Source organism: Oryctolagus cuniculus, chromosome 1, assembly GCF_964237555.1.
Source record: "Oryctolagus cuniculus chromosome 1, mOryCun1.1, whole genome shotgun sequence".
Classification (NCBI taxonomy): domain Eukaryota; kingdom Metazoa; phylum Chordata; class Mammalia; order Lagomorpha; family Leporidae; genus Oryctolagus; species Oryctolagus cuniculus.
This window is the reverse complement of record NC_091432.1, coordinates 43,282,480-43,295,874: the sequence shown is the minus strand read 5'-3', so window position 1 is coordinate 43,295,874 and position 13,395 is coordinate 43,282,480. Positions and strand designations below refer to the sequence as shown.

Genomic DNA, 13,395 nt, shown 5'->3' with positions numbered 1-13,395 from the left:
AGCAAATATCTGTACAAATTCCAGCTTCTTTGAAAGACCATTGGTGAGAGGAACACTAGACAGACACTGAAACATAAAAGTCTATAAAATTGAGATAGAGACGTTTCAGACAGAGTATATACTTCTCAGAAGGACTGCCTGAAATCTGAGTCCCACAGGATATGAAAAGCTAATATTTTAAAGATTTATAAAACATTCAAACATGTATCTTTCAGCCTAACCTTTTAGCCATATTGAGACTTCAGCAAGATTCCAAATTGCAAGTTTATGTTGCAAAGCATTTCTGGCTAGAATGGAATCAATAAAATCTTGTATCACTCTAGTAAAAACAAAATAACTGCTTTCATTTGCAATAAAATGTACCCTGAAATACATTTCTAGTTCTCAAAACCTTTACAATAGGAACTAAATTTCAACATGAATTTCGGTGGGAACAAATTATAGTACGCACTCAATCCAGCATTTAATAGTGTTGTTAAATACTTCTCTCAAGCACATCCATCCACTCTTTCTTCTCTGCAGCTCTAGCTCTTATTACTTTTATTGCTGCTTTCCAAACTGACCCTTTTCTTTCTATTTTGTGTGGAATCACTCTTTGAAACTTATTTACAATTAAATGACTCTCAATATATAGATTTGTGCCTTGGTTCCTGATGCTTTGTTTTGAAATCTGTTTGAGATGCCGATCAGATGACTACACTGAACTTCTGGTCACAATTCTATCTACTATTTAAGAAATGCTTATTGATCTTCTACTGTTGTCAGATCTTTTAGATTTATCACTGCTGAAGACAAAGATGTCTGCCCTTTGTAGATTAAAGGTTGCATGGCTCACCAATCACCTGTGATCATCCCTAGAGTACTCTTGTCTCCTTATTAGTGGCACTTCTTCCTTGCCCAAAAGATATAAATAGTCCCCTGTTGATATTTGTGTCATCTGAAGATTATGAGAACAAGTGAAATCATTTCATTGTTTTGCTACTTGCTCAATGCATATTTAAAGATAGAGTCCAGCAAAGTATGGAGTAGTAATGTTATTTCCTTTGTATTAAAGGGAAGACTGTACTCAGAGAGGTTAGTTAGCTCAAGTTCATTTTACCTCCTATATCATATTAAATATTCAAAACCAACTATCCTAATTCTGTCTTCCCCTGTGTTCTCAGATTTCCTTGAGTTCAGCTATGTTTTTTTTTTTTTTTAATTTATTTATTTACTTGAGAGGTAGAGTTAAGACAGAGATAAGGAGAGACAGAAAGAAAAGTTTTCCATCTGCTGGTTCACTCCCTAGATGTTTGTGATGGCTGGAGCTGTGCCCAGCTGAGGCCAGGAGACAGGAGCTTATTCTGGGTCCCCCAAACAAATGCAAGGACCCAAGCATTTTGGGTCATCTTTCACTGCATTCCCAGGCCATTAGCAGAGAGCTGGATTGGAAGAAGAGCAGCTGGAACTCGAACTGGTGCCCATATGGGATGCCAGTGCTGCATGTGGAAACAGCCTACTACACCACAGCACCAGCCTTGCAACTATGTTTTAAGCTGTCCATTTTTGATTTAGCTATTTAAATTTATTCTTTTAAATATATTTACTAAAAACTCACCAAAGGAAGAGATCATGTTTCATATTTCAATATTATTCATAGGTACCTTCCTGAGGGATGAGAATGCAGTAGCTGCTCATGAATATATATAATTTGCTCTCAATTTTTTAAACACAAAATGCTTTTAGGGCACAGAAATTATGCTTCGATAGCAGTGGAAGCTTGTGTGTTGTATTAACTAGAGAAGGTGAATCTTCAAAAGACAGATGTTACCATTTCTTTGCTATCTCCCTTTCCATTAAGCAGCACATTGGATCTGCAACAGATGTTCACAGGAACAAAATAGCTAGTTACATGTTCAATTATCAATTTTGTATGCACCAGTGAATGTTCCAAATTTAGAAAAAAAATTGCTAAATATGTTTGATTTTTACTAAACTATGTTTTCTCTAAGGCTCTGAAAGTTTTGATCTGGCTAGCATGTATTAAGTAGATAAAGTGTTTCTAATTTGTTTCTCGTATTTCCCTGCTTCTGAAGCATATTTCCTGAGATGGGGAATGTATCTGCTGGAGATTCTTAGACATGTGTTCACTGCTGCACACAGTTAAGCATTCCATAGGTTCTCTCCTTCCTAGGAATAGAATATAATGGCAGCCAGGAATAAGTTCAATTGCATGTGTTATCTATTGTGGGTTTTTCCTCAAGGAAGAGAGATCAATTCTAGAGTATTGGATGCAGAAAACTGCAGAAAAATTTAATTTACCTGTAGCATTCTGAGTCCAATATATTCAAAGATTCATTGGAAACACATAGGCTTTGATAGGCCATTCATAGATTTTGTGTAAACCTTATTTTTAACAGAAAGTATATTTTTTACTATTTATTGAAAATTTTGCATCTTAAAATTTTAAAGAAAAAATATAGTTGCAACAATATAATGGAGGGCATTGGGATGCAACTGAGCTTAAAGTCAATAGTTTAAAATATGGATTAATATCTTTTAGCACTAAATTAGCTTATAGTTAGAAATTATTTAAAAATATTTTACAAAACAGTTTTTTAATAGAAGGTCAGTTGAAGATAGAAACAAAATAAATACTTTCCAAACATCTACACTGGGAATAGATTTAAAATAGATATTTTAGAGTCAGTTTTGATATTGGCATTTTTGTTTACTTATACAGGCATGCCAGAATGCTAATAACTTTTCACAAAAAAATAAGACTTTTCTCCCTCATTTACTCAATGAAGTAATCAACTTTGCCAGTAGTAAGAACTGCAAGTTCATTAGCAGACTAATAGCCAATTACTGTAAACTTTAAGTTCTCAGCAAATATTGTACTCTGGTTATTTCTTTAGCTTCACACAAAATCATATTCTTTCCAATTGGCAATCAATAATAGCTACAGAAAATTTTGGTTTGAATAAGGGACTGGCCAGTAGCTGTGACAGCTGTCTGAATTGCAACCTCTGGTAAAGAAATGCCTTTATTTTCCTTAGAATTGTTAACACTAATGAAAGAAGTTTATTTATGAGGTCATTGCTTTCACATGTATATATAGATTTAAACCTATTTTAAAAATAAACTATATTAGAATAGTTTTCAATTTAAAGAAAACTTATACGCAGGACAGAGAATTCCTATATATTCCATATCCAGCTTACCTTATCGTAACCCCTTTGTATTTTCATGTTATACTTACCATTATTAATAAACTAACATAATACATTATTTAAGAAGCCATATTTTATTAATATTTTTCTAGCTTTTACTTAATGACCCCCCTTTTGTCTTCAAAGCTCACCTAGAATTCCCTATTATATTTTGTCCTCATGTGTGTTTAGGTTACTTTTTTTTAAGATTTATTTAGTTATTTGAAAGTCGGAGTTAGAGAGAGAGAGAGAGAAACAGAGACATCCCATCCATATATTCATTCCCCCAAAATCTACAACATCTAGGACTGGACCAAGCCAAAGCTAAGAAATAGAAATTTAATCAGATCTCTTATGTGTGTGACAGGGACCTAATTATGCCTCACATGCTGCCTCACAGAAAGTTGGAAGTGAAAGTAGAGCTGGTACTGAAACTAAAGTACCTCATCCAATATAGGAAATGGGTAGCCCAACTGGTGCCTTAACCACTAGCTCAAATCCTTTCCCTCTTTCCTTATTTTTGATGACTTTGATAGTTTGTTTGTTTGTTTTGACAGGCAGAGTTGGACAGTGAGAGAGAGAGACAGAGAGAAAGGTCTTCCTTCTGTTGGTTCACTCCCCCAAATGGCTGCTATGGCCAGCACGCTGCACTGATCCAAAGCCAAGGAGCCAGGTGCTTCCTCCTGGTCTCCCATGCGGGTGCAGGGCTCAAGCACTTGGGCCATCTTCCACTGCCCTCCCGGGCCACAGCAAAGAGCTGGACTGGAAGAGGAGCAACCGGGACAGAAGTGGTGCCCCAACTGGGACTAGAACCCGGAGTACCAGTGCCGCAGGTGGAGGATTGGCCTAGTAAGCTGCGGCGCTGGCCAACTTTGACAGTTTTAAATGCTAACCAGTTGTATGTTAGAATGTTCACATTTTGACAGGATCATCTATAGTTTCTTGGCCTTGGACACCAGTTTTCATTCTTGGACCTTTGGATTCTAGGACTTAAATTCAGTGGCCCCTACTTTTCCTTCCCTATTTCTCAGGCCTTTTCTGGTTCTTCAGCTTGCAGACAGATTATGATACTTCTGCCTCCAAACTTATGTGAGCCAATTCTCATAATCAGTCTCTTTTTCTGTCTCCCCCATTTCTCCTTTCTAGCTATGTGTTACTCTATTTCTCTGGAGAACCGTGAAGAATATATTCTTCTTTTTTGTTTTAAAGATTTATTTACTCATTTTTTATTTGAAAGACAAAGTTACAGATAGATAGAGAGACAGAAAGAGATCTTCCATCCACTAGTTCAGTCCACAAATGGCCAGCTGCAATGTTCAGGGCTGGGCCAGGCTGGAACCAGGAGACAGGAGCTTCTTCTTGGTCTCCCACATGTGTGGCAGGGGCCCAAACATTTGGGTCATGTTCTGCTGCTATTCTCAGGCCATAAGCAGGGAGCTGAACTGAAAGTAGAACAGCTGGCACATGAACCAGTGCTCATAAGGTATGCTGGCATGGCCTTCAGCAGCTTTCCCATTACACCACAATACCAGCCCCTGAATAACATGTTCTTATACAAAAAGGAATTGATTTTTGTATATTGACCTTATATCCTGTAATCTGGATACAGTAATTTACTATTTACAGCAGGATTTTTAAAACTTTTTTTTTTTTTGATATTTTTCTACATAGACAATTAGGCTATCTTCAAAGACGACAGTTTTTTCTCTTCCTTTCCAACATGTATATATTTATTTATTTATTGTTTGTTTGTTTTTCTTCTTCTTTTCTTTCTTTTTTTTTTTTTTTTTTTTGACAGGCAGAGTGGACAGTGAGAGAGAGAGAGACAGAGAGGAAGGTCTTCCTTTTGCCGTTGGTTTACCCTCCAATGGCCGCTGCAGCCAGCGCACTGTGCTGATCCAAAGGCAGGAGCCAGGTGCTTCTCCTGGTCTCCTATGGGGTGCAGGGCCCAAGCACCTGGGCCATCCTCCACTGCACTCCCTGGCCACAGCAGAGAGCTGGCCTGGAAGAGGGGCAACCGGGACAGAATCCGGCGCCCAGACCGGGACTAGAACCCGGTGTGCTGGTGCCACAAGGCGGAGGATTAGCCTAGTGAGCCGCGGCGCAGGCCTCAACATGTATATATTAAATGTCATTGCTCATCTTATTGTACTAGGTAGGACTTTCAGTACTAAAGTAAACAGAATTAAGTGGTAAGAACTGACATCCTTTCCTTGTTTCTGAATTTAGGGGTAAGTGTCCAGTTTGTTAATATGAAAAGTGACAATAAATGTGAGATTTAATTTTTCTTTTTTTAAATTCAGTTTAGGAAGTTCTCTTCCTGTTTTGCTGAATGAATACTGAATTTGTCAGGTGTTTTTCTGGATCATTTGATAAAATTACATGACATCATCCTACCTTGCTAAAAGACTTGGCAGTCTTTTACCACAACATAGTTCTTTGTGAAAAAGAATGCTGAAAATGCTATAAAGCATATTTCCTAAAGCTTACTTTACCTTCCTCTTCTGGAACTCAAGAGGATCTTTCTCATGATCATCACTGTGAGTAACTACTAGAGTGCCTGGAGGTAAAATATAGGGTTCTCAAGAGGTCCCCAATCTCATGCTAGTTCACACAGCCTCCAGGATAACAAGTAGCTTCGACTTCATGTGGGTACATTTTGATTGTGTTCTTATGGATGAAACTAACTCTATGTTTTGGGAAAACTTCCCCTGTACCCCCAAATTCTCTGATGTGTCTTAGAAAATATTTATTTTTACTTATTTGGCATTTCCTAGCTATAAAAGACAGTAATGATGACTTCTAAGCTCTTTATATGTTGGAAATGAAACAATATGCTCAACTTTTTCTGTTTTCTGAAAACCTTTCAAAAATTTTATAGTTACAGTATAACAAATTATGTTTTCAATTAGGTGATTTTTCAGGAAGCTACACTGGCTGCTAAAATATAGTATAAATTTTTTTTTCATATGTAAATACGGAAGTTGTTGAATTGATAAAATAGACAAATGTACTTGAAGTTGAAATTATAACAATTATTGAACATATTTGTTAATAAACTAGTCCAAAACAAAGTTAACTACAGCAACTAAGGCCTTCTAGAATACTAAACGCATAATCAGGCAAATGCAAAACAGACGAAGTGTTATTAGCTTCATAACCACCTCTCATGCTTTCTTCAAAGATGCCTTTGCAAACGGTGCTTTCTGGTCTGGAGTTTTCAGACCATTCTGAGCTTTAGGAGGAGTGCTGCCTTCTGGCCAGTGGATTTCTGGGCAGGAGCCTTCTGGGCTACAGCCTTCTTTTTTGTTGTCATCACATTTTTCTTTTTTAGCTGGAACTTTAGCAGTCACTGAGGCTCCTGCAACGTCCCTTGCAAAAAATGATATTTTGGAGAGGCTATCAGAAGAGCTGCCCTTTGAAGCTTTTTAACTTCATTCCCAATTATTTTGTTCCCCATTTTCTTTGCCTTCATGACCTTAAAATCATCAAAATCTGTCATCTTGGTTTTCCATTCTTTGGCTTGAACCTTCTTGGTCCATCTTGTGGCTACCATTTTCTATTGACATCTGCCTTTCCCCAGGATTTTTGGACTTATTTCTGGCAAGCATGCTGTGGAAATTGGAGACTGAATTCAGTCAGCTACATGAATTTGAAAGGCATGCTTTTCTTTTTTTTAAATCTGAGTACAGGGTCCATTAACCAAAGCCATCTTGTGATCAATGACTTCTGCATTTTAGACTAGCTTCCAACATGAGGCTAGAAGGAGCAATAGGCCACCCAAAAAACCTCTCTGATGTTACTTTCAGCTAGGAGAATGCATTTATAAGGATAAGAAGGGATGCTTCATAATGAGAAAGTTGAAAAAATAATAAGTTTATATCTACATTTCAATAAGAGTTTATCACATCTTGTGGGTGAAGGACAAACAAGACTAGAAACCTTAGGATAGGAACCAGTTTGACAGATTTCCAATTTGTGCAGTTGCTTAGTGTCCCATGTTTAGAAGACTAGCATGCTTGGTTAAGCGTTCTGCTGCCATTGTTGGAATTCTTGATAAGAGGACCTCATACACGCATTTAGCACTGATCTGTCCACATCTTGTCACCAGTCCTGCTCAGAATGCCAGGCCTAGGCACAAGAGTATAAGGTACTCTTCCTCGAAGGACTGTGCAGAACCGAATTTCTAAAGGGACTGGAGAATTCCTTTCTCTCAACATCACAGGTCCAATTACTTGCAACGTTGCCAGCTGTTGCTACTAATTCTCTGCATAGCTTTTTTCCACTTTCATTCAATTTGGGACCTTAATCCTTTCTTATATCTCACAGCTAGGGCTGCTTCACACTTTGTTCAAGGGTAGGGTTCAAGATCCCGGTCCTAGAGCATAGCTTTTGTTATATACAACAACTTTTTGGCTCTCGTGCCTATCTCCAAGGAATATATGAGAAATATGGGCATAGCAAGCTATTTCTTGTTGGTCTTGGTTGTTGTTTACACAGTGAAACCTTTCCATACCCATTCCATGAGATGTTGAAAAATTTATGGTCATATACCTATCAATCATCTATAAATTCAGTATTGAAATAATTGTAAAAGGAAATTTACAAATCCGTGATCATAGTAGGAGATTTGTGTGGCTTCCCATAATTTTGGTAAATAGGTCAAACATTAGTTAGGTATGGACATTTGGCATGGGGTTAAGATGCCTCTTAGGGTGCCTGCCTCTCATATTGAGGTACCTGGGTTGGAGTCCACTTCTGATTCCAGCTCCTCCTAATGCATGTGCTGTAAAGCAGCAGGAAATGGCTCCAGTAGTGCGGTACCTGCCACCTACGAGGGAGACCCAGGTGGAGTTCCAGAATTCAGGCTTTAACTTGGCTCAGCTTGTTCTGCTATAGGAGTTTGAGAAATGATCCAGGGTACGGAAACTGGATCTCCCTCTCTCTCTCTCTCACACACACATACACACACAAACACTTCCTATCTTTCAAATTAAAAAACGAAATTTACTTAATTCAGCAAACTAAGTAACAAATTTTATTTACCACTGCACACTCATAAAATACTTTCTTCACTCAATTGGTTTATCTGAAGACAGAGGATAACAAAACAACAAAACGTTTAGAAACTTGCTTATTTGTAATGTTTCTCCCTCTTATTTTCCATTCTTTCTTCAACTCAATTCCATAAGACTTGCTTATACTCCACAAAATGCTCTTGTTATTATCGACAGTGTACTCAACACAGTATGTTGTGCAGTTTATGCTGCAGCAATAACTACACTCTGACATTACTGTAGTTTAACACAATGAAGTTTTAAAGTTTGCCCTGTCACAGACAATCGTGGTTTAGGTCATGCAGCTGTTACCTGCAATGCTTGGCTTTAGTTCCACTTGCTGTGTAACTAGAAAAGGTGGCTATTTCAAATAGTTTTGTCTTATTTATAGCTTATCCTTATGAAATAAGGATGTAAAATTGGATATGGAACATTTAAGTTATTGAAATTACTTACTTTATTGCGTTTTAAGCTCCTGTAGCCCTGTCTCATCCCTCATTTCTGCCCAGATCTTTGTCTCTTGTCATTCTATCCAGAGTATCCTTTTCTCTAAAAAACCTTATATGCTTTTTCAAACTCATACATTTGCCTTAGTGGCCATGCTTCAAGAATTAGGTCTATGTTTTACCATTACAAAAAAGTTATCCACATAGTAGAGAATATGTCATTGACTTCAGAGGTTGAAGATCCAAAAGTTATACTGCTTCTAAATCTTTTGGACAATTCTTAAATTCACTAGTGTAGAAATATAAAACTGAAGGCCGGCGCCGCGGCTCACTAGGCTAATCCTCCGCCTAGCGGCGCCGGCACACCGGGTTCTAGTCCCGGTCGGGGCGCCGGATTCTGTCCCGGTTGCCCCTCTTCCAGGCCAGCCCTCTGCTGTGGCCAGGGAGTGCAGTGGAGGATGGCCCAAGTGCTTGGGCCCTGCACCCCATGGGAGACCAGGAAAAGCACCTGGCTCCTGGCTCCTGCCATCGGATCAGCGCGGTGCGCCGGCCGCAGCGCGCCGACCGCGGCGGCCATTGGAGGGTGAACCAACGGCAAAGGAAGACCTTTCTCTCTGTCTCTCTCTCTCACTGTCCACTCTGCCTGTCAAAAAAAAAAAAATAAAAATAAAACTGAAGTCACTAATTTGCTAAATAAGATTTCAACTGTGTGACATCTTTTTTCTGGGACATGTTGCAGTCACTTCAAGGTGGTAAGTAAGGACAATAAAAGCAAAATCAAATGGATTATACTACTGAGGTTAATTCTGGTTTATTCAGCATTAACATTCTTCTGGATTTTACTAACTATAAATTTCACACTAGTCACAAATTTATTGACTAAGCCAATTTTGTATGTGATAAAACAACTACTTAATTGAGATGTAATTAAAATGTAAAGTAAAGTAAAGATGCAGATAAGAAATCTAATTATTTTAATGTTACAAATTTATACATTGGAACCTAAAATACACATATGTTGTGTGCCTGTCCTGTTGCACACAACCTACTTTCTTTTTTTAAATTATTATTTGAAAGGCAGAGTTACAGAGAGGCGGAGGCAGAGAGAGATAGAGAGAGAGAGAGAGAGAGTCTTCCATCTGTTGGTTCACTCCCCAGATGGCTGCAAAGGCTGGAGATGTGCTGATACAAAGCCAGGAGCCAGGAGCTTCCTTAGTGTTTCCCACATGGGTGTGTGCATCCAAAGACTTGGGCCATCTTGCATTGCCTTCCCAGGCCATAACAGAGAGTTGGATCAGAAGTGGAGCAGCTGGGACTTGAACCAGCACCCATATGGGATACCAGCACTACAGAAAGAAGCTTTATCCACTATGCCATAGCGCTGGTCCCACAAACTACTTTCATAGAAAAAGTTTAAATGCTTTTCCAAACCATTTTCAAAAACAAATGTCCTAACCCATGGACATTAGAAATTATTATGGAGATTTCTTCATTGCTATGAATCATGAACTAACCTCCTGCTGTAAATAATTATAAAACGGAAAACAAGGGGGCAGCATTGTGGCATACAGCTGCCACCTGCAATGCCAGCATCCCATATGGGTGCAGATTCATGTCTCGTCTGCTCCACTTCCCATCCAGCTCCCTGCCAATGCATTTGTAAAAGGAGTGGAAGGTGGCCCAAATCCCTGGGGCCTTGCCACACACATGAGTGACTTGGGAGAAGCTCCTGGCTCCTGGCTTTGGCTTGACCCAGCCCATTGTTGTAGTCATTTGGGAAGTGAACCAATGCATAAATGGAAGTTCTCTCTCTGTCTCTCCTTCTCTCTCTGGAACTCTGCCTCTCAAATGAATAAATTAATCTTTTTTTTAAATACTCTGACAAATAAAATCAGGAATTTTTTTCAGATGTTGGCTAACATGCAACAAATGGCTGTGATGCTGTGATCCGTGCAAAAAGGCAATAAATGAGTGTGAAACTTATAAAGATTGCATCAGTTTTTTTTCCTCGAGACATTGCTTAGAATGCAATTCAGGGAGAAAGAAATCAAATAGAATTGTGGTCTTTATAAGGAGAGAGAAATTGGTATTCAGCATTACCGAAGTGGCTGGAATTTGAGTCTGGGCATTAGGTAAAATCCCTTAGGTCTTCAGCAAAATATCAAGTTATGTGTGTACAAAACTCCATATGGCCAGGAAAAGAAGAATTACCTGAAAAGATGAATTATTTGGAATCAATGAGCTGAAAAACCACACGTTTGAACAGGCTTCTGACCATCCACAATATAAAGTCTTCACTATACACCCATATATTCAGGTTTTTTTCACTCTACATGATTTAGATAACAACTTAATTTTATATTTAAATGAGTCAGATGTTTACAACCCATGTTTCTATATTAGGCTTTCTAATGAGTTTTATATGATACCATATTTATTTTTTTTCTCAGTAGAATATGAAATTCATGAGAGTTTAGCCATTGTTTGCTTTGTTCTCATTTACATTCCTGAACTTAGAAAACTGTGATTGGCATAAATATGTGATAAACAGTCATGCCATTTTAAAACAATTCTAATTTTGGTTCAGATCTTATTCAACTACATTATTTCTCAATTCACTAGAAACTATCAAGAAGGTACCTACATTATTTCTCAATTCACTAGAAACTATCAAGAAGGTACTGAAGAACCATCTATGGGCAACATTTTTTTTTTTATAAAGAATTACTTATTTTAAGGCAGTTGCAGGTGGAGAGAGAGAGAGACACACAGAGAGAGAGCAAGAGAGTGAGAGAAAGCTCTTCAATCCATTGGTTCACTGATCAAATGGCCACAATAGCTGGGGCTGGGCCCAGCCAAAGCCAGGAGCCAGGAACTCTATCTGAGTCTCCCATGTGGGTGACAGAGGCTCAAGCATGTGGGTCATCTTTGACTGCTTTTCCAGGCATAGTAACAGGAAGTCCGAGCAGAAGCAGAGCAGCTGCAACTCAGAATCCTCTGATATGGGAGGCCAGCATTGCAAGCAGTGGCTTAACCTGCTGTGTTACAATGCTTCCCCCATGGATAATACTTTTTTGTGTCTTAAGAGGGAAAATATCTAATAATAATAGAAGAGACTCTTTCAAAGAAAGATAATGGCAGAAGTCTTTCAGAAGTCTTTATATATTTTTTAAAGATTTATTTATATTAATTTGAAAATTTGAGTTACAGAGAGAGAAGGAGATACAGACACACACACACACACACACACACACACACAGATCTCCCACCCACTGGTTCACTCCTCAGGTGACTTCAAGGACGGACTGGGTCAGGCCTAAGACGGAAACTAGGAGTTCCATCTGGGTTTCCCATGTAGGTGGCAGGGGCCTAAACACTTGGATCATTTCTACTGCTTTCCCAGGCCATTAGCAGGCAGCTGGACTGGAAGTGGAGCAGGTGAGACACAAACCAGCACATATATGGGATGCTGGCATAATAGGTGGTGGCTTTACCTAATATGCCACAGTGCTGACCCTCAATTATTTAGGGCTTATCAAAGAGCTGCACATCATGACTGGAATAACATCCACACGTAGGCACATCCTCATAAGAGTTGACTGGACTTGAACTGGTGCCCATATGGGATGCCAGTGTCACAGTTTGGCTTTACCCACTAAGCCCTGATACCAGCCCTGAGATATTAGGTTTTACCAAGGAGTTCAAATGCCTAGAATTTCCCATGAGTATCCCAACCTCACTGAAGTCATAATTCATATCATCTGTATCACTATTTTATGTTGTGATTACTGATGCTTTCTTTTTGAATTGTCTTCTATTGTTATTGTATTTATTGTTTCTTATTTAAATTTTGATAAACTTGTATCTTGAGTTCTCCCAGCCAAGGCCAAGTACTCTTTGAATTCAGATATGATAATTTTTTGGTTTTTCTATTATAGAAAGTAAAAATTAGAGTAATTGTTGTTTACTTAGAGACACGATTTTTGCACAGGGATTATATGCCATCTACACTGTTTTCAATATATTCATTTTTTTGAAGCTCAAATCTAGGTAAAATGTTTGTTTGACAGTGAAAATCACAAGATTTTTTCATAGTAACTAGGTGCCAATGAGATTTTTCTCCTTTGGCACAGAATAATAAATCAGAGACATCTGATGCTTTTCATTCTAGATCAGCTGAACTAACAAGTAGTTTTCTAAGTAAAATGCTAATAGTAATATTCCTAATGAGCTTTCATGGAGCTCTCACTTACAGGTAGATATTATTCTCTTAACACATTATTTTATTTAAAAGCAATCCACATGTATTTATGTTTTGTTTTATTTGTTGCTTTTAAATTGTTTATTATAGTATTGCAAATGGAATCCCTAATGTATTCATAGTTATTTTAATATTTAAACAAATTGGTTCAGTGTAAGTAGGCATTTGTTGATCGACAAAACAGGATTTCATGTTACTCTCTAGAACTGATTACATGTTTTCATTAGTGTTTATGTCTTTGTTTAGGAAGGCCTATTCCGTAAGTTATCAACATCCTCAAAGGTATTCATACATAAAATGAAATCAGATAATTTGCACAAATAGGTGGGAAGCGTTCAAGATGATCCCAGATCTAATATTTCCATGGAAGAAGGAAACAAGGAGACTCGTTTAATACAGGCTACGGTTATATTGAACTGAAGAGAGCTATAAATGCTGAG

At 38.1% G+C, this 13,395-nt stretch overlaps 1 pseudogene; it reads right to left on the bottom strand.

The window, feature by feature from the left end:
• Nucleotides 1-6,358: 6,358 nt before the first annotated feature.
• Nucleotides 6,359-13,395, bottom strand: part of LOC100341150 (large ribosomal subunit protein eL14 pseudogene) — a 30,600-nt pseudogene continuing 23,563 nt past the window's right edge.